This window comes from Loxodonta africana, chromosome 6 (genome assembly GCF_030014295.1).
Source record: "Loxodonta africana isolate mLoxAfr1 chromosome 6, mLoxAfr1.hap2, whole genome shotgun sequence".
In the NCBI taxonomy this organism is placed as follows: Eukaryota; Metazoa; Chordata; class Mammalia; order Proboscidea; family Elephantidae; genus Loxodonta; species Loxodonta africana.
This window is the reverse complement of record NC_087347.1, coordinates 99,801,535-99,826,932: the sequence shown is the minus strand read 5'-3', so window position 1 is coordinate 99,826,932 and position 25,398 is coordinate 99,801,535. Positions and strand designations below refer to the sequence as shown.

The following is a 25,398-nucleotide window of genomic DNA, read 5'->3' as shown; positions in this document are numbered from 1 at the left end:
AGAGAATAAATTTCTCTTTGTTAAAGCCATCCACTTGTAGTATTTATGTTATAATAAAAAAAAAACCATTGTCGTTGAGTGAATTCCAACTCATAGTGACCCTATAGGATAGAATAGAACTGCCCTGTAGGAATTCCAAGGAGTGCCTGGTATATTTGAACCGCCGGCTTTTTGGTTAGTAGCCATAGCTCTTAACCACTACGCAGCACTAAATAAGATAGTAATCATTAAGTCTTTTTTTATTTTTAATATTCATGGTGAGTTCTAATACTAAATTTGACAGATTATGTGAAGAAAATCTAGAAGGTTCATTGGACAGTAAATTTTTTTTTTTTTTTTTTTTATGTCTTCCATGATCAGGCATTCTCATATTCTGGAGGCTATCATAGCCAAATGTATATGTATATATGTACTCCTTGTTTTAATCCAGGGCTTCAAACCCAGTTCCTTCAGGTTCAAACCCCTGCTGAGAATTTGCATTTCTAACAAGTTTCCTTTTTTAGGGTTTGCATTTCTAACAAGCGCCCAGTAAGTTATGCAGAAGAATCACCTGGGAATCTTGTTAAAATGTAGATTCTGATTCAGTATATCTAGGATGGAAATGTAAATTCTCAGCAGGGAACTCATTAGAAATGCAGTTCTCAGCAGGGGCTTGAACTAAATGGACAGGTTCTGAAGCTCTGTTTTAATCTTTATTTACCAGTCTTCATTTACCTAGAGAATTCAGTATGCTAATTTGAAGACAGGTTCTACCCTCTTCATACCATCCAATTTAAATAATGGATTTATCATAATAGATACAGTGTCTTGAGATCTATTGAAAGTCAAGTAACAAACACCTTTAGGTAATGAAACTACATAAAAATATGTAGTTACCTAAAATCTGCATCGTGAAAATGAGTCATCATTTAGTTAAAAATAAGTTTCCTTAAATTACACCATTTCACACAGTGTCATCCTTCAGGATAATGTATTTTTAGATGCAAAATGCATTTTTGTTTTACCAGGAATCAAACATTTTTAAAAAATATACAGGCCAAAATACAGGTTTTAGTTTTTACAGGTAAAACTTCCATGGTTTGGTGTGTATTTAAAAAGTATTTTTCCAAATATGTATGTTATGTAGCACAAAGAAAAATACCAGATCCTTTACTGTGATTTATTTAGGCTTAATATTATAGATTTTGTGCCTTCCCCTCCCCTCCCCAGGTGGGGACATAACTTATATACTGACCAAGGGTTTGATTGAGTGGTCAGTTGAATACTTTTAGATTTAATATATCACTTTAGTTCTGTAAGGGAGACATGAATTAATTGTTGTGTGAAAACAGAATAAAATGCACTTGATTGTCCCTGATAATGAAAACATTACTTTTCATGACAGGTTCCTATATTATGAATGCATCAGATTTACTTATTAACTCGAAAGTTTTATCATTTCAAGTTTTCATAACCTGTGAAAGCTAAATCAGTTGGATCTGATTGGGGGTCATGTTTCCTTTTACTAGTGATAAATGTTTATATATGCTTTCTGCAAGTTTTCTAAACCACACTGATTTGTTTGAGAAATACATATTTCCGTATGTATTTTAATGTTCTCAGATTATGCATATGCATCTGTGAAGTTTACCCTTTGAACAAAAATGGCATAGGTGATGAAATGAAGTGATAAACGGCTGGAATGAATACCCCATCTAGGCTTCTTTTCAAATTCAGGGGCTTGGGTCTCTCCCACTGAGCTGGCCAAGAAGCCTCACCATAGCCTGTATTCCTTAGAAGTGTGAGATTGTCACTGATAATTTTCTATTGCTCTGTGCTAAGAGACCCCTACTGTGGTGATGGAGTCAGTTTAGAGAGAAAAAGATCAGTGTTGTCTTTATTTTAGATTTACTGTTTTTTGGGGTATAGGTAAATCAGACTGCCCTTTTTTTTTCTTTCTTTTAAGAATGGATAGATGGAAGGAGGGGTTTGTTGTCAATCAATCAAGTCAGGTCAAGTGCCACAGCGTTTGATGAATGTGGATGGCTTTAGGAGATCTATAGATGATATTTGAAGGGGTAAAAGAGGAGGGGGCATAGGAATAGAATTTTTACATCAGTATATGTCAGTAACGATTTGGAAATAATCATGAGTAGCTAGGAGAATGATGACCTCCTCCTTCCCCCAGACTCTGTTATAAGGAATAAAGGCTTCCTGTAGAGAGGGCCACATGAGAAAAATGTCTTCTGGGTTTCTATTAAGGCAAAGAAGTCCTTAGATGGAGCATTCTGTGAAGACAATGAGGCGTAGGAAATTCTTAATTAATATAACAGCAGTAATAGAGGCACAGTAGAAAAGCTATGAGGGAAGGAATTATTGAAAAGGTGGCTCAGTGAAGAAGAAACCCAGTGTAGAATGCGAGAATGCGTCAAGTAAGGAAGACTATCCTATTGCTGTCGATTCCGACTCATAGCAACCCTGTAGGGCAAGGTAAAACAGCTTGTAATCTTTATGGGAGCGAGCTGCTACGTCTTTCTCCCAGGGAGTGGCTGGTGAGTTCGAATCGCTGACCTTTCTGTTAGCAGTCGAGGGCTTAACTAGTGCGCCACCAGGGCTGATTACTGTAAGAAAAGGGTTTCATTTCAGGGAGTGAGCAAAGGTAAACAGGGTTGTAGGGCATACTAGGATAAGCTAGGACTTGAAGACTTAGTGGTATGTATATAAAATCAAACCAAACCCATGGCCCTGGAGTCAATTCTGACTTATAGCGACCCTACAGGATAGAGTAGAACTGCCCCATAAGGTTTCCAACGAGCACCTGGTGAATTCAAACTGCCGAACTTTTGGTTAGCAGCCATAGCGCTTAACCATTATGCCACAAGAGTTTCCGATAGATACATCTTTAAATCAGAGACACAGGTAAAAATTGGTTTACTCTGAAACCAAAATGTGGGTCTAAAATCCTACCTACTATACCTTTCTTCCTTGTCTAACCTACATTCCATGGCCCATCTTACCAAAAGCACTAGACTGGGCTAAGAAAAATGGAAATAATTATCCTGAAAGTACTTAGAGCATCAGGCTATTTGAACAGTTTTCATCCTTAACTATTTCAGTATGTTTATCTAAAAACAAAAAGACAAAATTTAAAAATAACCACAATACCATTCATTATCATACTTTAAAAAGGTAGACATAGTCCTTAACTATCATGCATCAGTCAGTTTTCAAATTGCCTTATAAGTTAGTTTTTTCTCCATTTTTGTTTTGTTTTTTTGTAGTTTGAATCAGTATCTTAAGAAGATCCATATACTGCAGTTGGCTGATGTATCCCCTAAATGTTTCTGAATCTGTAGGTTCTCCCTTTCCCTTTGCAGTTTGTTGAAGAGAGGTTCTCTAAGTTCTCAACAGTTTGGATTTTGCTGGGTGTGTTCCTGTTGTGTTGTTTCATGTTCCTCTGTCCCTCAGCATTTTCTGTGAATTGGTAGACTTGATCCAGAGGCTTAATCAGATTCAAGTTTGATTTTTTTTTTGGCAAGAATATTTCATAAATTGTTTTGTTTATCAAGAGGTACATGTTGACTGGTTGCCTTTTTTGCTGTGTATGTCTCCTGAGAACCCATCGATGATCATTAAGGGTTGCTGATAAAAGCCAATACTCTAATTCTTCCATTTTCATTTATTAGCTGGAAAAATTTTATAAAGAGAAACACCCTCATCAGTTATTTGGTTCGCCCAAAGTAAAGTTGATAAAATTTGTTAAAAATGTTTATTCTTTTAAAAAGGAGGACATACTTTTTGAAGAAAATTTGGAAGATAAAGAGAAATATGAATTTTTTTTAATTGCCACCTACAGGTAACCAGTGTTAATATTTTTCTGTAAGTTCCTTTCTGTTTTGTTTTTTTTTTTGTAGCACCAAAATGAAATTGTTGACAGATAGAAACGCACACATAATATGTACATATATGCTGTACATTGCCCCTTTCATTTAAAACTAGATTAAAACTTTTTCCTTTGTCATTAATATTATTTATATTTTATTATTCGTGCTTTCATAATTACTTATTGTGGTGGTGCCTAATTTATTTACTGTTTCCTCTGTTTTTGGACATTTCAGTTATTTCTAGGTTTTTATTTTCTTAAATAAATCTGTAGTATCTTTTAGGAATCACTTGTCTGCAAGGGGTAGAATCCACTTCAGCTTATTTAATTTATTAGATGTCTACAGAAGTATTTCAAGAGCAGGAAGTGCAGCTGGAATTCATATGGAACTAGAATACAAAAAAAAAAAAAAAAAAACCTATTGCCTTTCAGTCAATTCCGACTCATAGCCACCCTATAGGACAGAGTAAAACTGCCCCACAGAGTTCCCAAGGAGGGCCTGGTGGATTCGGACTGCTGACCTTTTGGTTAGCAGCTGTAGCGCTTAACCAGTAGGCCACGAGGGCTTCCTGGACCTAGAATCAGGAGCTAGAAAATCATTAGGATTCTCTGTCTTGCGTGAGGTTGACATTCACCTCTCATTCTCTGTGAGCATTCAGTTATTCTCCCTCTCTCTCTCGGAAATTGACTTACTCGGTTCTTCTTGCAAGTGGGTCTAACATAGTCATTCCCACTTTACGTCGCTTCGTGCTCCTGTACCCCTGTTCTGAATCCTGTCTGGGATGGAAACCCTGGCAATCTGTTTGGCTCAGCCCAACCAGTGGATTGGCTCCCTCTGGTGTCAGCCTACTCTGGCCACAGCAGGTACTCTGGCCAAGTGGTGAGATTATATAACATAAAATGTAACTGATAAGAACATGGGGAAGAGGAAGGGAAGGTTGTTCTCAGAGAAGGGGAATGTGGCTAGAGTTCTGTGAACCTTATGGTAGGTTCATAGAAGAGGAATTAATAGGCCACAGAAGGTGAATATTTTTCATATGGCTAAACTGTTTTCCAAAAGTGTTATGTTTCATTCCCACCATTCATTTAGTGCCTCATACTGCCCATCCTCCTAAAGCCTCACCAAAATTAATTCTTTGTAGATATTTTTCTAATTTGACAAAATAAAATTGATAGCTTATTTGTATTTTTTTAATTACCAATAAGGATGCATATTTATATGTTCTTTTGGCTATTTGTATTTACTTATCTATGAATTTCGTTTTCATATTCTTTCTCCATTTTTATATTGGGGTCTTAGTATTTTTCCCATCAATTTGTATAAACGCATTATTGATTAAGGCTATAAACCATTGGCTAATATCTGTAGCAACTATTATTTTCTTAGTTTATTTCTTTTCCTTTACTTTTGTTTATGATGTATTTTAATGCATGGAAATTTAAAATTTCTGTAGAGCAAAACTAGTCAGTTCTTTTTTCTTCCTCCCATTAACTATAAACTTACAAAATTCTTTTCTAGAAATCTGTTAAATATATATCTGTAGCTAATTCTAGCCTGTTTTTTTTATTTAATGTTTTAATTAATCTAAAATATATTAAGTTGTATTTTAGCAGACATTTTTCTAAATAGCTGGGCAATTTTCTCAGCGCGTTTGTTAAATTGTTCTTTCCCCCAGTGATTTCTGATCAATATAATTTTTATTTGTTCTGCTAATAGATATATTAGTATTGTACAATCCTTGCATTCCTGGAATAGATTTTACTTGACCTCGATTAGTTAAGAAGTCCTTGATAACTGGTAAAGTTGATGATTTCTGTTTTCTTTGTATTTTCAGTATTTTCCAGTTTTGTTTTTACAAAACAAAACACGTATTCTTTATAATCAAGTAGAAAAAAAGTTTAAAAAAGATATCAGCTTAAACTATAGGTAACAAAGCTTAGATTTGATAGAAGAAAGTTATTCAGGTTGTTCAGTATTTAATCGTGTCATCAGTAAAGATCAAGACCAACGTCTACTCTGAAGGTCTTTATAAATACGTTTAATCTTACATGGGTTCTTATTTTTGGAGTGGGTTAAATGTTACTCCTTAATTCAGTCAATTTTTACTGAGCATCTACCATGTCCAAGACTTCATTGGAGTAGAATCCTTCCAGGCTTAAGTTTTCTTAAATTGTTTAAATTGCTCTTATGGCTTTGAATATCTGTCTTCATATGTAAATATAGATAATAAAACTATTCTCAATGCTGTTAAAATTGGTTTGTTGTTGTGTGCCGTCAAGCTGATTCTGATTCCGATTCCTAGAAACTCTCCCTGTATGACAGACTAGAACTGTCCCCATAGGGTTTCCTAGGCTGTAGTCTCTATGAGAGCAGATCGTCTGGTTTTTTCTCCTGTGGAGCAGCTGGTGGATTCAAACCACCACCATTTCAATTAGCAGCCAAGTGTTTAACCAGAGCTTCATCAGGACTTCTCTAAAACTGGCTTACATGTAATTAAATTTTAAATACTGTAATTGCCGAAAAATTCACTTGGAAATAGATCATGGAGGTATGAAGTACATGATATGATATATATATATGTTTATAAAAATGACAGTCTCAAATGAAGATTTCAGTAAAATAAGACAGGTCAGAACTATTGATAAGAATTGAGGACTGTCAAGATTAATAATTGATTAGACTGTTAGTTTCTCTCATTATAGTGATTTTATAATATGACATTCTGTATTGCAAAAATTAAATATTTTAGAAAGTACTGTTCCCAGGATGCATTTAGATTCATTTAAAGACCCGTCTGAAATGTTATCTAGTTTTTTTATTCAGTCCCCATATAAATGTATTAGCATCAAAATAGCTAGTGTGCAAAAAGTCAGGAGCCACTGGTAATTAGCCAACTTATTTGATTGTAAATAACATCTATATAGTTGTTTTCTTAATTTATCCCACAAGTGTGGCCTTAGAAAGTAAATATTATCTTCATTATACTGTTCTGGTTAGGAAAACAGGTCACAAAAACTAAATGATTGGTGGTTAACCCAGATCACCCATCAGAACTAGAACTAGTTTGAAAACTCATGACACTTGATTTTTAAGCAGAGTGATAAAGGTATTCCTGTCTTTCTGCTTTGTACTGCAGCCGGATATTAGTCTTAAAATAGGCTGCATGTAGCCTGAAGATGAAAGTACTATTGGCAGTGTATCAGTCAGGATAGGCTATGATGAGGTGGTGAGAAACAACCACAAAACCTCAGTGGTTTAAAACAACAAAGGTTTATTTCTCACACTCCATGCATGTCCATCATGGTCAGGAGCATCTCTGCTCATAATAGTCACTTAGGGACCTAATGGAGCAGCCACCATCTCAATCATTGCTGATCACCATGCTGGAAAGTCAAAAAAAAGATCTCCGGAGGATCTCGCATCTGTACTTAAATATACCAGCCAAGAAATCGCACAGTGAATCATAAAGAGACCAGGAAGTTAGTCTTCTGTGTGCCTAGGAGACAAGAACCACCTATTGATAAGCAGTACTGATGACTGAAGGAGCCCTGGTGGTACAGTGGTTAAGCACTTGACTGATAACCAAAAGGTTGGCCATTCAAACCAACCAGCTGCTCCATGGGAGAAAGGTGTGGCAATCTGCTTTTTTAAAGTTGACAGCCTTAGAAATCCTATGAAACAGTTCTGCTGTGTCCTATGGGGTCACTATGAGTCAGAATCTACTCGATGTCAACGGACTTTGGTTTGACTGATGACTGGCACAGTAATAATTCTGTTACTAGACTGCTGATGGATCTATTCATTCATCCACTCACTCATTTATCTGTTCATTTATCAACTATTTATTGAATGGCTACTGTGTGCAAGTCAGTATACTACACATTGGAAAGATTAAATGGGATAAAACATATCCATCCCTTCTCTCTAGGTTCTCACAGTTGAGTAGGGACAAAAGGCAAGTAATTCTATATTAGATATCAGCAAACTATGGCCCACAGGCCAAATCTGGTCTGTAGTCTGTTTTTGTATGGTCCTTAAGCTGAAAGTGTTTTGTTTTGTTTTTTACATTTTTAAAGGGTTAAAAAGCAAACCAACAAAGAATTGTATGCAACAGGCTCATAAAGCTAAAACATTTACTATCTGACCCTTTACAGAAGAAAGTTGGCCGACCCCTGTTTTATAACATCTATACTTAAATTTTAAGTTTCTCAGACAAATTACCCTGCCTAGCCCATTGCCAGGTAAAAGGTATACAACCATTCGGTAAGTTCTGGGTACCTCCAAGTAGTGTGTCTTTTTGATCTGATACTACATTTCCGTGGAAATATCCATCCTCGCCTTAGTGTTAGAATGGTGATTTTATCAGCATCTTGAGTGGTTTTGTTACTAGGCAGTGGAGATATGGGGTGCCTGTTCGATTTGATGCATAGTTAGGTAGCCATGAGATATTCAGACTCCTAATATGTCTATATACAAATATTAAAGAATGATTTGTTTTGGAACAGGAAGCAAAGCAGCCATGAGGATATCTGCTTCCTTACAGAAATAAGATCTTAACTCTATAGCATTCAGAAATCAAAGTTAATGAACAGAAATACACCTAACAGTGTATTTTAATTTTCCATGTTATGGACTGGGATGCTCTATCAAAGATTATAATATTATATATTTCTTAGACGGAGTAAGAGACTGTGGTTCAGAGAACTTGGGACTTATAGATGTATAGAGTTCCTGCTGTGTGTGAAACACTTTATACAAGGAGGAGTAAGAGTCATTCCTGGTACTAAAGTTCAAAATAAAGAAGAGGGTATTCGGATTCTGCGTGAGGCAAGGGAGATCGTGTAAACCAAACCTGGTTTATTCTAAGGCAATTTTGGAGGAAATGCCTCCAAAATACATAACTTCTATAGCATGAGAGTGAGGTGAGCAGCAGGAGAGAAACGATGCCTTGAGCTTATACTTAATGCATTCTTATACTGACATAAGAGCTGAATTCAGTTATATTCTCAATTTTTTCGCGTGTTAGATTGTAGAACTCTGCCAGGTTCCACACCAGCTATACCTGTTTTCATCAAGTATATTCTGACTCATAGCGACCCTATAGGACAGAGTAGAACTGCCCCATAAGGTTTCCAAGGCTATAATCTTCACAGAAGCTGACTGACACATCCTTCTCCTGCAGAGCAGCTAATGGGTTCAAACCGCTGACATTTTGGTTAGCAGCTGAGCGCTTAACCACCATGCCACCAGGGCTCCTCACCCCAGCTATAGGATCTAACTAAGGTGTTTCAATATGTGGAATGTAGACTATCAATGCCAAAAACACCTATTTAAAACAGTTTGTAGTGTTCTAGTCTTGACCAGCTAAGGTAGCATCTGTCTTGTTCACTTGTTGATAGGAACCAGGTTTTATAGATTTGTGAAAAACTTCTTTTAGATCTGATACTTCAGAGCTTGATTCCTTACCCATGGCTCTACATTTTATAAGCACTAGAGTTGGTTTCCTTAACAGTGGATGAGCATACTTCTCCAAGTTACCCCTAAGATTCTTTCTGATTTTGTGATTGATTATGGCTGATTGTCAGACCTGGCTCAGGCCTGTGGTTCCAGTGACTCTATCCTGATTCTGAGATTGTATGCTCGATGCCCTTTGTATCCAATGGGTGCTTGTTTACTTGTACATAGAGTTGACATAGGAGCCCTGGTGGTGCAGTGGTTAACTGCTTGGCTGCCAGTTGAAAAGTTGGCAGGTCCAATTCACCCAGAGGCCCCCTCCACAGTAGAAAGACCTGGCAACCAGTTCCCATAAAGGTTACAGCCTAGAAAACCCTGTGGGTCAGTTCTACTCTGTCATATGGGGTCACTATGAGTCAGAATCGACTCGACAGCACCTAACAGCAACAGAGTTGACACAGTATTTTATCAGCCTTCTATTTGTTTGGGGACTAGCAGATTGGTCTATATGCACCAAATATACCAGAGTTTACTATGGATTAAGTAAAATTCCCTTCTCATGGCCATTGACTGCTGCAGTATGTAATTCTGAGATTATCATTTAAAACTGTTTTACATGTGTAGTCATTTTATTACAATTTCCGTAAAGTGAGCTACCCTACAGCATACCAGTTACTAGTTGCCGTTGAGCTTATTTCAACTTATGGTGACCCCATGAGTGTCAGAGTAGAACTGTGCTCCACAGAGTTTACAGTGGCTGTATTTTTGGAAGTAGATTTCCAGGTCTTTCTTCTGAGGTGCCACTGGGTTGACTAGAACCTTCAACTTTTCAGTTAGTAGCCAAGCACGTTAACCGTTTGCATCACCCAGGGACACTATCCTACAGTTCTGACACATGGCAACCCCATGTGTTTCAGAGTATAACTGCATTCCATAAGGTTTGCAGTGGCTCTGAGTGACCTTCCAGAAGTAGAGCAACAGGCCTTTCTTCGAAGGTGCCTCTGGATGAGTTCGAACCACCAACCTTTTGGTTAGTAGCTGAGCACTTAACTGTTTGCACCACCTAGGGACTCCTCCCTACAGCATGGCCATTGCAAATGTACTGTTATGTTACAAAGTCACATGACTGCTCTCTCTGCAATTGCTAAAATAGTCCAGTGTTTAAGTATACATTATCCATTGATATTTCTTTTAACACACATTCATTGATGCATTCACATCTCTGGTTTCTGTATTACAAATGTAGTCTTTTTCTTGGTAATTGTGAACTTACTTTGGCAATGCTAATTGCAAATGTAGCTTCATGTAACTAGATACTGCAGCTATAAAGTAATTTGGAATAATACTTTAGTCAATAATCCTGTCTTTCTGTTGGAAAATTTATCATAAAAGAATTAGTGAGGTCATCATTTTTACCATCAAAAATATTTTATTAACTGCCTAATTATTCATGGAAATGAATGCTACACAGATTGGAGCAAACAATGCCACCTGTAACCTTCTAAGACATGTTTATAGAAAAATAACATTTAATATTGTTGACTCACCTCTCTCAGTGGTAGTCATTCTCTTGATGTAGTTTCATTGCTTATCTCTCTTCATTTTGACTGGCCATTAAAATACATTTCCAGGTCAGTATCATTAAAGTTTTTAAAGCAAAATTGAAATGATGTCTGAAGTTATTCCTTGCCACCTAAGCCAATTCTCATTCATAAATGCTGACCTCATAGCTCAGCAAAATTGTGAAAAGTTTGCCTCTGTCTTCCAATCTCAAAATCACTGCCCTTATGTTGGCAGTATCATGGCAATATTCGGTTTGACCCAGCCTCATTCAGCCTGTCTTATATCAGTGATTTTCATAACGTTTTAGAGGATGACAATAGTGTTGGTAACAATCACAGTTCCTGGAGATCTTATTGTAGTTGGAGAAGCATAGTCAGTTTTGATAATACAAACTAAAGAAAATAAAGCTTCCTGGAATCTTAGGCAGTTCTCAAGTCACAGGCAGTCCCTGCCCATCCGCAGCATCCTCATTTCAGTTTTACTAGCTGTTCTCCCCGTTAAAATTTGCTTTTGCCCATTTTTTTTAAGGGCCCAGGTCCCTGAAGCTAGTTAATTTAATAAACCATGTTGTCATGCTAATAGGTACTACTTTATCAAGTAAAGACATTGAGTGGATCTTTTGGAATTATTAAAACAAAATGAAATAAAAAAAATTTAATCTTTGTAAAAAGGAAGTTTAGGATCAAGATGAAGGTAGAGTCTGGAGGCATGAAATTTGGGGTAGGTAGTTAATTATAGCATGTAAGCAGCCACATACTGAGTTTATAAATAACTTTTGGTCCAGCTAAAGCATTTATGTCTTAAAATGCAAAAGATTTATTAAAATCATAACCCTTCAATACGATCAGTATATATGGAAATTCAGTGTATTTTGTATCTTAGTCATGTGTTCTGCAGATTGCAAGGTTCAGCTAACTTCAAAATATGATCTAGGAATGTTTGGCCCTGAGAGAAGCAGAAGTTTAGTGTGGATTTTTTTTTAAGGGTTCTCTAGTTTTCTGCACTTTTGGAACCTGATATTTTACTAGTTTCTATATAAATGCTTCTTGTTTTAAAAAAGTGATTTCATTAATTTTTCCTATTAGTTTTAGTCAAGAATTAATCTAAAGTAGAAATTTATGGTAATATGAATACATTTTGGTATACAGGCATACCTCATTTTGTTGCACGGCACTTTATTGTGCTTCACAGATACTGTGTCTTTTACAAAATGACAGTGTGGCAACCTTGTACTGAGCAAGTCTGTCGGAGCCATTTTTCCAATAGCACGTGCTCACTTTGTGTCTCTGGGTCTACATTTTGGTAATCCTCGCAATATTTCAAACTTTTTCATTATTATTATTTCTGTTATGGTGATCTGTGATCAGTGATCTTTGATGTTACTGTTGTAATTGTTTTGGGACACCACAAACTGCACCCACAGAAGACAGCGAAAGTAATCGATAAATGTTGTGTGTGTTCTGACTGCTCCACAGACAGGCCAATTGCCCCATCAGGCTTCCTCTCCTTGGGCCGCCCCATTCCCTGAAACATGGCAATATTGAAATTAGGCCAATTAATTACCCTACAATGGCCCCTAAGGGTTCAAGTGAAAGGAAGAGTTGCACATCTCTTACTTTAAATCAAAAGCTAGAAATGATTAAGCTTAGTGAAGAAAGAATGTCGAAAGCCTAGATAGGCCAAAAGCTAAGCCTCTTGCACCAAACAGCCAAGTTGGGAGTGGAAAGGAAAAATTATTGAAGGAAATTAAAAAGTTCTACTCCAGTGAGCACATGAATAAGAAAGCAAAACAGCCTTAATTACTGATCTGGAGAAAGTTTTAGGGGTCTGGATTGAAGATCAAACCAGCCACCACATTCCGTTAAACCACAGCCTAATCCGAGCAGGGCCCTAACTCTCTTCAAGTCTGTGAAGGCTGAGAGAAGTAAGGAAGTTGTAGACGAGAATTTTGAAGCCAGCAGAGGTTGGTTCGTGAGGCTTAAGAAAAAAAGCCATCTCTATAACATGAAAGTGCACGGTGACGCAGCAAGTGATGATGTAGAAGCTACAGCAAGTTATCCAGGAGATCTGGCTACAACTGATGAAGGGGGCGGTACGAAACAACAGGTTGTCCATGCAGACAGAACAGCCTGGTATTGGAAGAAGAGGCCGTCGTCTGTGGCTTCCATAGCTGGAGAGGAGAAGTCAACGCCTGGCTTCAAAGCTTCAAGGACAGGCTGACTCTCTTGTTAGGGGCTAATGCAGCTGGTGACTTTAAGTTGAAGCCTGTGCTCATTTATCATTCCAAAAATCCTAGGGCCCTTAAGAATTATGCTCAAGCTACTTTGCCTATGCTCTAGAAGTAGAACAACAAAGCCTGGACGACAGCACATCTGTTTAGAACATGGTTTACTGAATATTTTGAGCCTACTGTTGAGACCTATTACTCAGAAAAAAAGATTTCTTTCAAAATATTGCTGCTTATTGACAATGCACCTGGTCACCTGGGAGCTCTGATGGAGATACAGGGAGATTAGTGTTGTTTTCATGCCTGCTAACACAACATCCATTCTGCAGCCCATGGATCAAGGAGTAATTTCAACCTTCAAGTATTACTAAAGGAGTACATTTCGTAAGGCTATCCCTGCCTTAGATAGTGTTTTCTCTGATGGATCTGGACAAAGAAAACTGAAAACCTTCTGGAAAGGATTCACTATTCTAGATGCTATTAAGAACATTTGTGATTCATGGGAGGAGGTGAAAATATCAACATTAACAGGAGTTTGGAAGAAGTTGATTCCAACCCTCATGACTTTGAGGGGCTCAAGACATCAGTAACTGCAGATGTGGTAGAAATAGCAAGAGAACTAGAAGTGGAGCCTGAAGATGGGACTGGATTGCCGCAATCTCAAGGTAAACTTTAACGGCTGAGGAATTGCTTCTTACGGATGAGCAAAGAAAGTGGTTACTTGAGATGGAATCTGCTCCAGGTGAAGATGCTATGAACATTATTGAAATGACTACAAAGGATTTAGAATATTACATAAACTTAGCTGATAAAGCAGCAGGAGGGTTTGAGAGAACTGACACCAATTTTGAAAGAAGTTCTACTGTGGGTAAAATGCTATCAAACAGCATTGCATGCTGAAGAAAAATCTCTTGTGAAAGGAAGAGTCAGTTGATGAAGCAAACTTCATTACTGTCTTTTTTTAAGAAATTGCCATAGCCACCCCAGCCTTCAGCAGCCACCATCCTGATCAGTCAGCAGCCAGCAACATCGAGGCCAGACCCTCCACCAGCAAAAAGATTACGACTCAATGAAGACTCAGGTGACGGTTAGCATTTTTAAGCATTAAAAAGTATTTTTTAATTAAGATATGTACTTTTTTTTTAGACATAAGGCTACTACACACTTAATAGACTACGGTATAGTATAAAGATAATTTTTATGTGCGCTGGGAAACAAAAAAATTCATGTGACTGGCTTAATTGCAACATTTGCTTTATTGTAGTGGCTTGGAACTCAACCCGCAGTAACTCTGACCAATTCCTGTATATTATATGCTAAAAAAAAAAAAAAAAAAAAGCCTGAGTCTCAATCCAAAGATTGGATAGGCTTAAAATAGGCTTTTTATTCCCATAAAAGATTTTAGATGATGTTGTAGAAAGATAAATACAGATCCTGCTGTTTTGCTGATTTGTGTACCTACTAAGTTTAAAAATAAACAAGAAATTATGAAGTCTTTAAAATGCTCAAAATAAAACTTAAGTAAAAAGCACTCCAAATTATTGCATGTTTTGATTGCAGCTATGTAAATATACAACTATTTAAACATGAAAAATATTAGAAGGTAATGTATCAAACTGCTGTGTGGTTATATTAAGGTACTAAAATTAAGGACTTTTTTCCTTCTAGGTGTTAATTTTTCTGTAATATAGTTGCTACTTTCATGATAAGAAGAATAAATATATTTTTACAAAATAAAGGAAGCTAAGATTAATTATAGAAAAACATATGCTGCTTCTAATTATAGAAAATGTTTCAAATGTACTTATTAAATAGAAGAATAATTCCTGTACCCAAAAGACCATACTTTCTTTACTGTATATTTCAGTATAAAAAGCAGCTCACAGCTCACAATATCAGGGTGCTAGGCAATTTGCAAAATTAGTATCAAATAAAAAAATATATATCAAATAATGGGGGTTAAATAAATGTTTGTTGTCTGCTCCAACTCCTTTCCATCCCCCCACAGAAACTCCTTGAATGAAAAGGTGGGTTCTTTTCTGTCTTCTTTAAAAATTGCTGTAACCCTAGCACTTAGAATAGTTCCTGGCACATAGTAGGAGCTTACTGAGTATTTGTTGAATGAGTGAATAAATAACACATAAGGGAGTTAAAGGAATTAATTAGCTGCTAAGCAATATGTTGACAGCTTGAACTTGCCGGCCACTTCTGGGGAGAAAGATGTGGCAGTCTGCTTCGGTAAAGATTTACAACCTTGGAAACTCTATGGGGCAGTTTTACTTTGTCCTACACCATTGCTGTGAGTGGGAATCAACTCAACGGCAGTGGGTTTGGTTTTCAGTGGGTTTTAAGGGAGTTATACAATTAACTCCTAATTACGTACTTATATGCAAATATTTCCAGTGTAAATTACTGACATTCCTTAATCGTCCCACCTGGTTTAGGCTGAAAACTTAGTTTAGTTATGAAACTTGTCACAAGGATCAAACTATTTGATATAGAATGTAGAAACAAGACCAACCTTGTTAAGGAGTTACATATCCCATTCCTCGTAGTAAAACACCCTGCCATAATGAAGAATAAGCGTGTAGTAACAAGGGCACGGAGCCCTTGTGTGGTGCAAAGTGTTAATGCTCACTGCTGACTGAAAGGTTGGAGGTCCAAGTCCACCCAGAGGTGCCTTGAAAGAAACGCCTGACAGCCTGTTTCCAAAAAATTAGCCATTAAAAACCATATGGTTGATCACAGTTCTACTCTGACACACGTGGGGTTGCCATCAGTTGGGGTTGGCTCCACCAAATATATATAAAATATATATATATATATAAATATATAAATATATATATATATATTATCCTTTATATTTTCACTGCCAGGAGACTTTTCCCTCTAGATAAAGATTGTACAAGAAACTGAAAACCTGATGTAGAAATTATAAAGTCTCTCTTGTTTTGCCTGTCTCCCATTTAATATTTAGTTTTGTGTTATAGAACACAGATTTAGGTAGTACTTAAAAAGCGTTTGACTTGAAGTCAAATGCCAAGATCTCTGCCTGGTTTCACCTTAATATTGGGCAAATAATGTTTTTTACGCTTCTGTCGTTCTGTAGGGAAACCCTGGTGACATAGTGGTTAAGTGCTACTGCTGCTAACCAAAAGGTCAGCAGTTCAGATCCACTAGGTGCTGTTGGAAACTCGGCGGGACAGTTCTGCTCTGTCCTGTAGGGTAGTTATGAGCTGAAATTGACTCGATGGCAATGGGTTTGATTTTTTTGGTTTATCGTCATATAACCCAGTGCCGTCGAGTCGATTCCAACTCATAGTCACCCTATAGGACAGAGTAGAACTGCACCACAGGGTTTCCAAGGAGCGCCTGGTGGATTTGAACTGCTGACCCTTTGGTTACCAGCCATAACACTTAACCACTATGCCACCAATAGAGATGCCAATAACTCTGACATGTCTAACTAGAAGATTCATTGTTACATTGGGATTATAAAATTCTGCCAGTTAGAATTTAAAATATTCTAAAAACAGGACACATAAAAGAAAAGCTACTTTATTTTAATTGTAATTGAAAAAATGAATTTTGACAACTCTAAGGTAGTATCTACCTCAGTTTTCTCCCTGTTAAAATACAGATTTTTTTAATATTTCAGAAAAATATTTACTAACTTCTAAGGCACCTGGTGGCATAGTGGTTAAGTGCTACGGCTGCTAACCAAAGGGTCAGCAGTTCGAATCTGCCAGGCACTCCTTGGAAACCCTATGGGGCAGTTCTACTCTGTCCTGTAGGGTCGCTATGAGTCGGAATCGACTCCATGGCACTGGGTTTGGTTTTTTTAAGGCATTATTTTAGTATATATTTTCAACCCTGTTATGTTGCTTTTCAGTGGAAACTTGGTCCTATTAAAATCTTTGTCTCAGAAACAAAATGTATTTTACAGGTTCAGCCTTTTTTTTTTTTAGGACCAAGTAATTCATCTTCAATATGTGATTATCATATACTTTTAAGAATGATTCAAGCTTAGTTTATTTTTGCTTCTCTTCTTATTTTTTTAAACTTCTCTTGACTTTAAAAAATACATCACTATGAATTCCTGGAAGAAAGCCATTATGTAAATACAGGGTATCTTATTGCTATTTATGGAATATTTTTGTCATTTTATTTAGTGGTGGCTGATTTTTTTCTGAGGTCTTTTTCCTCCGTTCTTATGAGTCGGAATTGACTCAACAGCAGTGGGTTCGGTTTTGGGTTTGGTTAAGTAATCTGCTATCCCCTGTCCCAGCTAATAATATTTCCTTGTTGACGTCATTTTTTCCTTATTTATGGATTGAAAATTGACACTGTTAATAAGGACAGTAGGTTTCTAAAGGGTCATATTAAATGTTTGGAAACCCTGGTGGCGTAGTGGTTAAGTGTTATGGCTCCCAACCAAGAGGCTGGCAGTTCGAATCTGCCAGACGCTCCTTGGAAACTCTATCGGGCAGCTCTACTCTGTCTTAGAGGGTCGCTATGAGTCGGAACCGACGGCAGTGTTTTTTTTTTTTTTTTTTATTAAATGTTTTGATTGTCTTTACATTTTCCTTGCCCCCAGCCCTCCCTGTCTCCCTCCCTCTCTACCTTTCTTCCTTCCTGCCTTTATGTGGAAGGAGGAGGGAATAATTAACCACTTCTTTCATTTCACCACTTTCAAAGTGAGGCACTAAAATCTAATGTCTACCTATAACATTTTGTTTCTTCTTTTGAAATATTTTCTTAGTAAACCAAAAACCAAACCTGTTGATGTCAAGTTGATTCCGACTCATAGCAACCTTATTTTATAGGACAGAATAGAACTGCCCCATAGAGATTCCAAGGAGCACCTGGTGGATTCAAACTGCCAACCTTTTTGTTTAGCAGCCTTAGCACTTAACCACTACGCCACCAGGGTTTCCATTTTGCTAATACCAAACCCAAAAACCAAACCTACTGCTGTTGAGTCAATTCCAACTCATAGCGACCCTATAGGACAGAGTAGAACTGCCCCATAGAGTTTCCAAGGAGCGCCTGGCAGATTCGAACTGCCGACTTCTTGGTTAGCAGCCAGAGTACTTAACCATTACACCACCAGGGTTTCCATTTTGCTAATAGCTTCCATTTTATTTGATTAAAGAGGTTGATGGGGGATGGGCATGTAAGAAGAAGAGAACCTACAGAAGGAAGACATTTTATAACTGTTAAAACAGTTTTTTCAGGAGAGTGATAACAATTCCTCTCCATACCAGTGGCACAGGATAGGACAGGCCAAGAGAAGCCAGGAACTAAAGTTGATTCCGGCTCATACAAGGTGGCGGATAAGGGTCTCAGCAAACACAGAGCCTTAGCCAGAAAGTTAGCTATATTAGGAAGGAGAATATAAATTTATATACAATAGAAAGTGGCATCTGATTTGAAACCAGAAAAGACCAGGAAAAGAAAAGTAAGTTGACTCCAAATACTGAAATAGAAGCTGGCACCCAAGGGGTCAGTAGGGAGGAGGCAGGAGGAAACATAACCAGTTAAGACCACTGAAACAAGGATAGGGAAGAGCAACACTGCACAGATTTGAGGCGTTCCACTTGAGTGTGAGGAAACTAGGAATGGCAGGTTTTGTTGGCAGCCAGTGTGAAGCAACGTTCCCTACGTCATTATTATTGTTATTAATGGTAATTATCATTGATTGTGACAGAGAGGCTAATATAAATCTTATATTTTGAATAATGATATTTTCTAACATTCAGTCCGATAGGAAATTTGTTCTTGCATTAGCTCAGTCTCTTTGCAAAACTCTTGGGCACCAGAGCAATTACTAATATCCAGGGCTTTTAATAGCTTTTTGGCTATTGTGTAGGAAGCCCCAGAGTTTCCTTTTGAAAGGTGACCATGCATCATCCATGTGAGGATTTTGAGAAAGTTGATTAACATTTACAAATACTGTTTTAAGTCTTCTAACATAAACCCTTATCTGTTATTCTGCACTCCAAAAAGGTCTGGGTTGCAGGGGAACCCACGCTTGTTTAATAAGAACAAATTAAAAGTATGTTTAGTTCAGGCAGTCAAACCTGACTTGAAAGAAACGTATTTGGTGGCAAATCCACAGCTAAACTTACATGAGGCTATTTATAGTCTGTATTTTTCGTATGTGAATATCCCTATATTTCACTACAGAAATATTAATGTGTTTGATTTTTAGGTGTTGCCCCAGAACCTGCTGGGAGTGTTACATCATGTCTTAGTTATCTAGTACTGCTATAACAGAAATACCGCAAGTGGGTGGCTTTAACAAAGAGATATTTATTTTCTCACAGTCTAGTAGGTTACAGGTCCAAATTCAGTGTGTCAGCTCCAGGGTAAGGCTTGTCTCTCTGTCGGCTCTGGAGGAAGGTCCTAGTCTTCAATCATCCCCTGGTCTAGGAGCTCCTCAGGCGCAGGGACCCTGTGTCCAAAGGCTGTGCTCTGCTCCTGGTGCTTCGTTCTTGGTGGTATGAGGTCCCCGACTCTCTGCTTTCTTCCCTTTCCTTTTATCTCTTGAGAGATGGAAGGCGCTACAGGCCATACCCCAGGGAAAATCCCTTTGCTTTGAATCAGGGATATGGCCTGAGCAAGAGTGTTACATCCCACTTTAATCCTTTTAACCACAGGCAGAGATTATAATTTATAACATGGAGGAAAATCACAAAATAGAGGATAACCACACATGGCCTAACCAAGTTGACACATATTTTGGGGGGACACAATTCAATCCATTACATATCATATACAGTATATATACTCCCATATTAAATTTCCAAAACAAATGGTCAGCTCTGAAACTCCTAAGGGTTTCGGGTGAGAGATACTGTGTGCCATTAGTAGTTTTAGTCATAACTCTGGAGTCAACATATTTAGTAATCCATCACCCTGAAAAGACAAAGATATCTCTAATCTGCATGTCAGTGTTGTCATTCAGAACCTATTTTCTCATAGAAATACTGGTTTCCAAGGTAGTTAGGTGTTATGTTTTGTATTGTAGTTGTTAAGTGCCATTCGGTAGGTTCCAACTCATAGCAACTCTGTGTACAACTGAACAAAATACTTCCTGGTCCTGCATCGGTCTCATAATCATTGCTATGTTTGAGCCCATTGTTACAGCCACTGTATTAGTCCATCTCATAGGGAGTCATCTTCTTTTTTGATGATCCTCTACCTTATCGAGCACGATGGCCTTCTCCAGGGACTGGTCTCTCCTGATAACATGTCCAGAGTATGCAAGAGGAAGTTGCACCACCCGTTCTTCAAGGAGCACCCTGGCTGTGCTTCTTCCAAGATGGACTTGTTTGTTCTTCCAGCAGTCCATGGTATATTCAGTATTCTTTATCAACACTATCATTCAAAAGCATCGATCCTTCTTGGTCTGCCTCATTCATTGTCTAGCTTTCACGTGCATATGGAGACAACTGAAAATATCATGGCTCGGGTCAGACATACCTTAATCCTCAAAGTGACATCTTTGTTTTTCAGCACTTTTGAAGCATGGAAACCCTAGTGGTGTAGTGGTTAAGTGCTACAGCTGCTAACCAAAGGGTCGGCAGTTCGAATCTGCCAGGCGCTACTTGGAAACTCTATGAGGCAGTTCTACTCTGTCCTATAGGGTCGCTATGAGTTGGAATCGATGCGATGGCACTGGGTTTGGTTTTTGGTTTTTTGAAGTATATTTGTCCAATGCAATACATGGTTTGGTTTCTTGACTGCTGCTTCCATGGACGTTGGTTTTAGAGCCAAGTAAAATGAAATTCTTGACAACTTCGAAATTTTCTCTGTTTATCATGATGTTGCTTATTGGTCCACTTGTGAGGATTTTTGTTTTCTTTAGGTTGAGTTGTAATCCATACTGAAGGCTGTAGTCTTTGATCTTCATAAGTAAGTGCTTCAAGTCCTCTTTACTTTCAGCAAGCAAGTGGGTGTCATCTGCATATCACAGGTTGTTTAATGTCATCTTCCAATCCTGATACTAAATGCTCATTCATGTAGTCCAACTTCTTGGAATTTTTGTTCAGCATACAGATTGAATAAGTATGGTGAAAGGATACAACCCTGATGCACACCTTTCTTGATATGAAACCACGCAGTACTCCTTGTTCTGTTTGACCCAACCTTGGCCCCACCCTGGCCCATTCCCAAACATAGACATGCCCTTATTGTAGCCTTCACCTGACTTCTGAGGCTCACTTCTTATGCTCGTGTAATGAGAGTGCAGATTCCACTAGACTCAGACCATTACTAAAGGCTCTATTAGCCAACAGGATGCAGAATGGCGTGGGGAGGGGGGTGGTTCTATTTGCCACTCCTAGCTTCACATTCCACTACTTATCTTGAAGTACTTAACTGATGAAGACCAAAGACTACATACACCCTTCAGTACGGATTTCATTACAACATAAAGAAAACAAAAATCTTTACAACTGGGCCAGTAAGCAACATCATGATAAATGGAAAAAATATTGAAGTTATCAAGCATTTCATTTTACTTGGATCCACAATCAGTGCCCATGAAAGCAGCAGTCAAGAAATCAAACAATGTATTGGGTTGGGCAAATCTGCTGCAAATGACTTCTTTAAAGTGTTAAAAGCAAAGATGTCACCTTGAGGACTAAGGTGTGCTAGACCCAAACCATGGTATTTTCAATCGTGTTATATGGATGTGAAAGCTAGAAAATGAATAAGGACAACCAAAGAATTGATGACTTTGTATTATGGTGCTAACAAAGAATATTGATATGGACTACCAGAAGAATAAACAAATCTGTCTTAGAAGAAGTACAACCAAAATGCTCCTTAGAAGCAAGGATGATGAGACTTTGTCTCACGTACTTTGGACATGTTATCAGGAAGGACCAGTCCCTGGAGAAGGACTTCATGCTTGGTAAAGAAAACGGTCAGCAAAAATGAGGACAACCCTGAATGAGATGGGTTGACACAGTGGCTGCAACAATGGACTCAAGCATAATAATGATTGTGAGGATGGTGCAGGAGCAGGCAGTGTTTCATTCTGTTGTACATAGGGGTGCTGTGAGTTGGAACTGATTCAAGGGCACCTGACAGCAATAACAACTGCTTCACGTTAATTTTATTCTTTTCGTCTTTGGACCCTAGGAACTGCCGTGCCTAAATATCTTTCTACCTATAACACTTGTAGTTCCAGTATTTAGTTAGAAGTAAATGGAATCAGGTTTCCACCTTCCTCTTTCCACCACTTCACTTTTAACTTTAATTTTGAATGCATCTCCTGTTTAACCCTTCCTTATGTCTCTCAATCTTCCTTTCTTAAGAAAGGGTAATGGTTTTTACTACTAATAATAATGAAAAAGAGGAGTAAGAAATACATGGTAGGTGATTGGAGCTATAAAGTAGCTGAGGATGGGAAAAAAGAATATTGGAGTACAACTGCCAAAAAACAGCATTGCCTTTTGTGTCTCTCATGCCTTTTTATTTTCTTACAGATTATTAGTTTATGTGACAGTCAGTTTCCAAAGGAATACTCTCATTGGACCCTTTTCCTACAAATGATTTCTCAATCTCACTCCATCCTGTACATATAATATATACATTATGTTGTAATTTGACTGCTTTTAAACAAACATACTAGAACTTATTCTTCTAAACAACTGCCTTTCCTTAGAAGCAATCACGTGAATTCTGTGCCTTTATATTAGTAATGCGCCACCTTGCTTCGAGAACTCATTAGGCTGTCGGCAGAGCCTGTACCATTATTTTTAAGGTTATCTGCATTAATTAGCAGCCATTTTTTGAGGATAAGTTAGAATTTTATAGATAACTATCATCCTGACAGTTCTTGTCTTCAGATAAGCAAGGGTTTTATTTTTGTTTTCTGTTTATATTTTTGTCAAAATCAAGTAAAAATTAAAAAGCAAAAGACTTTTGTAGGGCTTTTAAATGCATTTTAAAATTGTTCTAGGAATTTCAGGTTTTTTTAAATAATTGTAGCCTTGTAATGCTGTACTTTGAATGGAGCAAAATTTCTTTGATGTACAGATTCCTGTATATGTTGATTTAAAATACAGAGTCATTATTATTTTAGGTGTATTATTATATAAGTGTATTTAAAATTCAGGTATAGACACATGTATAATATGAGCACATTGGAAAGTTTAAGCTATGGGAATTAGCTGCAAAAGAAAACATTTTCTGAAAACTTAGCATATTTTAACCATTTTGGTTATTTTGATCTGATAACTATACCTGGAATAGCAGAAGAGATTGATGTAGACTATTTTAATGATTACAAGTACTCTTTATTAAGTACTTACAAAATAACAGGTAATTACTGGGCATTGTATATTAATTATCACAGTTTTCATAACAATTCTTGGAAATGTTCTGTCCCCTTTTAGAGATGAGGATACTTGAGGTCCAGAGAGCTGAAGGGACATGCCATTCATTGATCACATGCCTAGTAAGTGACAGAAACTTCCAAGCCTCTGACTTTTGTTTTAATTGTCCCAAGCTTAGACTTTGCCTGCCACTACTGGCACCATCTTCTGACCACTTGGAAGGGTATCCTGTAATTTATAAGATGAGGTTATTATTTATAAATGTAATACCAACAGAGTAATTACAGTATTCATTATTTGTATGCTAATGGCAATATTTTTAAGTATGGTACATTGGAGCTCTTCCCCTGCAATAAAACCCTCCAAAATTTTTAATGCTAATCAAAAAGACCCTACATAATTGGCCTGGGCCCCTCAGTGCCTCTCTACCCTCATTTGTAACCCAGATTGACCTGCCTATTGCTTGAATACACCAAGGTTGTTCCTGTTTTAGGACATTTACACAAGTTGTTCCCTGTGCCTAGAATGTTCTCTTCAGGCTTTCCATGGCTGCTGACTCCTGTTACTCAAATCTCAACTTAAATGTCAGCTCCTAAGAGAGGTCTTCTTCAGCTACCACCATATCTAAAGAAATCCCTCATTTACATCACTTTGTTTTAATTCTCTTAATGGCATTTACTACCATCTAGCATTGTCTTTTTTATCTACTTGTTTATTGTCTGTCTCACCAATAGAATATAAGCTCCATGAGAGCAGGAACCTTGTCTATGTTGTTCACCAGTTTATCTCCAATACCTTAAACAGAGTCTGTTCTAGAAATAGTTCTATGAATAAATGGATAAACTGGGTCTAGAAAATGTAACAGGTTATTCAGTTTAAAGAAGACTAAGAATGATAAAGATTTAGGAATATTTGGGTCAGTGGTTTCTCGGAGCACATTAAGCTACCCTTGCCACAGCAGCAGCAGCTGGGAACTTGTTAGAAATGCAAACGTTTTTTAATGATATTTTATTGTGTTTAAAGTGAAAGTTTACACAGCAAATTAGTTTCCCGTTTGACGATTTCTACACAAATTATTCAGTAATATTGGTTATATTTTTCACTGTGTGTCATCATTCTCCTTCATTCTGTTCTGGTTGTACCATTTCCAATACTCTGATTTCCCTGCCCCCTTACCTTTTTATCTTTAACAGTAATTTTTGACCATTTGGTCTCCTATAGGTAATTTTTTAAAGAAGGTCATTACTCACAGGTGATATTCTTTATTTTATAAGCTAATCTGTTGTTTAGCTAAAAGGTGACTGCAAGGATAATTTTGGTTTAAGGTTTAAAGCATGTATCAGGGCGATAGTCTCAGGGAGTGCTCTAGTCTCCACCAGTTCAATAAGTTTGGACTTTTTAAGAATTTGAGTTCTGTTCTTTTTAAGAATTTGAGTTTGTGGTCCTGATCAGAACAGTCAATAGTGGTAGCCGTGTGCCATCTAGTTCTTCTGGTCTCAGGAGAGATGCATGTGATTCACATAGACTATTAGTCCTGCAGACTGCTTTCTTCTCTGAATTTTTGGTGTCCTTCTGTTCCAGTCAAGAAGAAACCAGTAGTTTTATCTTAGATGGCCACTAGCAAGCTTTTAAAACTCCAGACACTAATTACCACGTCAGGATGTGGAACATATACTTTATGAGCTATATTATGCCAGTTAACTGAGTTGTCCCATGAGGCTAGGGTCTTAAGCTTTCAAACCCAGAAAACCAATCTCTCTAGGTGTTTGGTTATGTTTAAGAAGTATTCATATATATGATAAACACCTATGTTGTTTATCATATGTATGAACCTGTACGTACATATATACCTGTAGATACTTCCATCTGTGCGCACATATGTGCCCACCTACTTGTATCCCGATATACATATTTGTGTAACTGCACGTATTTTTTGGTT

At 37.4% G+C, this 25,398-nt stretch overlaps 1 protein-coding gene across 43 annotated transcripts in view; it reads left to right on the top strand.

Annotated features, from left to right (window-relative positions):
- Positions 1-25,398, top strand: part of MBD5 (methyl-CpG binding domain protein 5) — a 444,773-nt gene that overhangs the window by 66,095 nt on the left and 353,280 nt on the right. For 3 of the 43 annotated variants that reach the window (XM_064287197.1, XM_064287183.1, XM_064287184.1), the window contains exon 1: positions 5-23,581. The exons of the other annotated variants lie outside the window; for them this stretch is intronic. The gene's annotated coding sequence lies outside the window, so the exon portion shown is untranslated. Of the gene's footprint in view, positions 1-4; positions 23,582-25,398 lie in introns of those variants that run through there. 43 annotated transcript variants of the gene reach the window in all.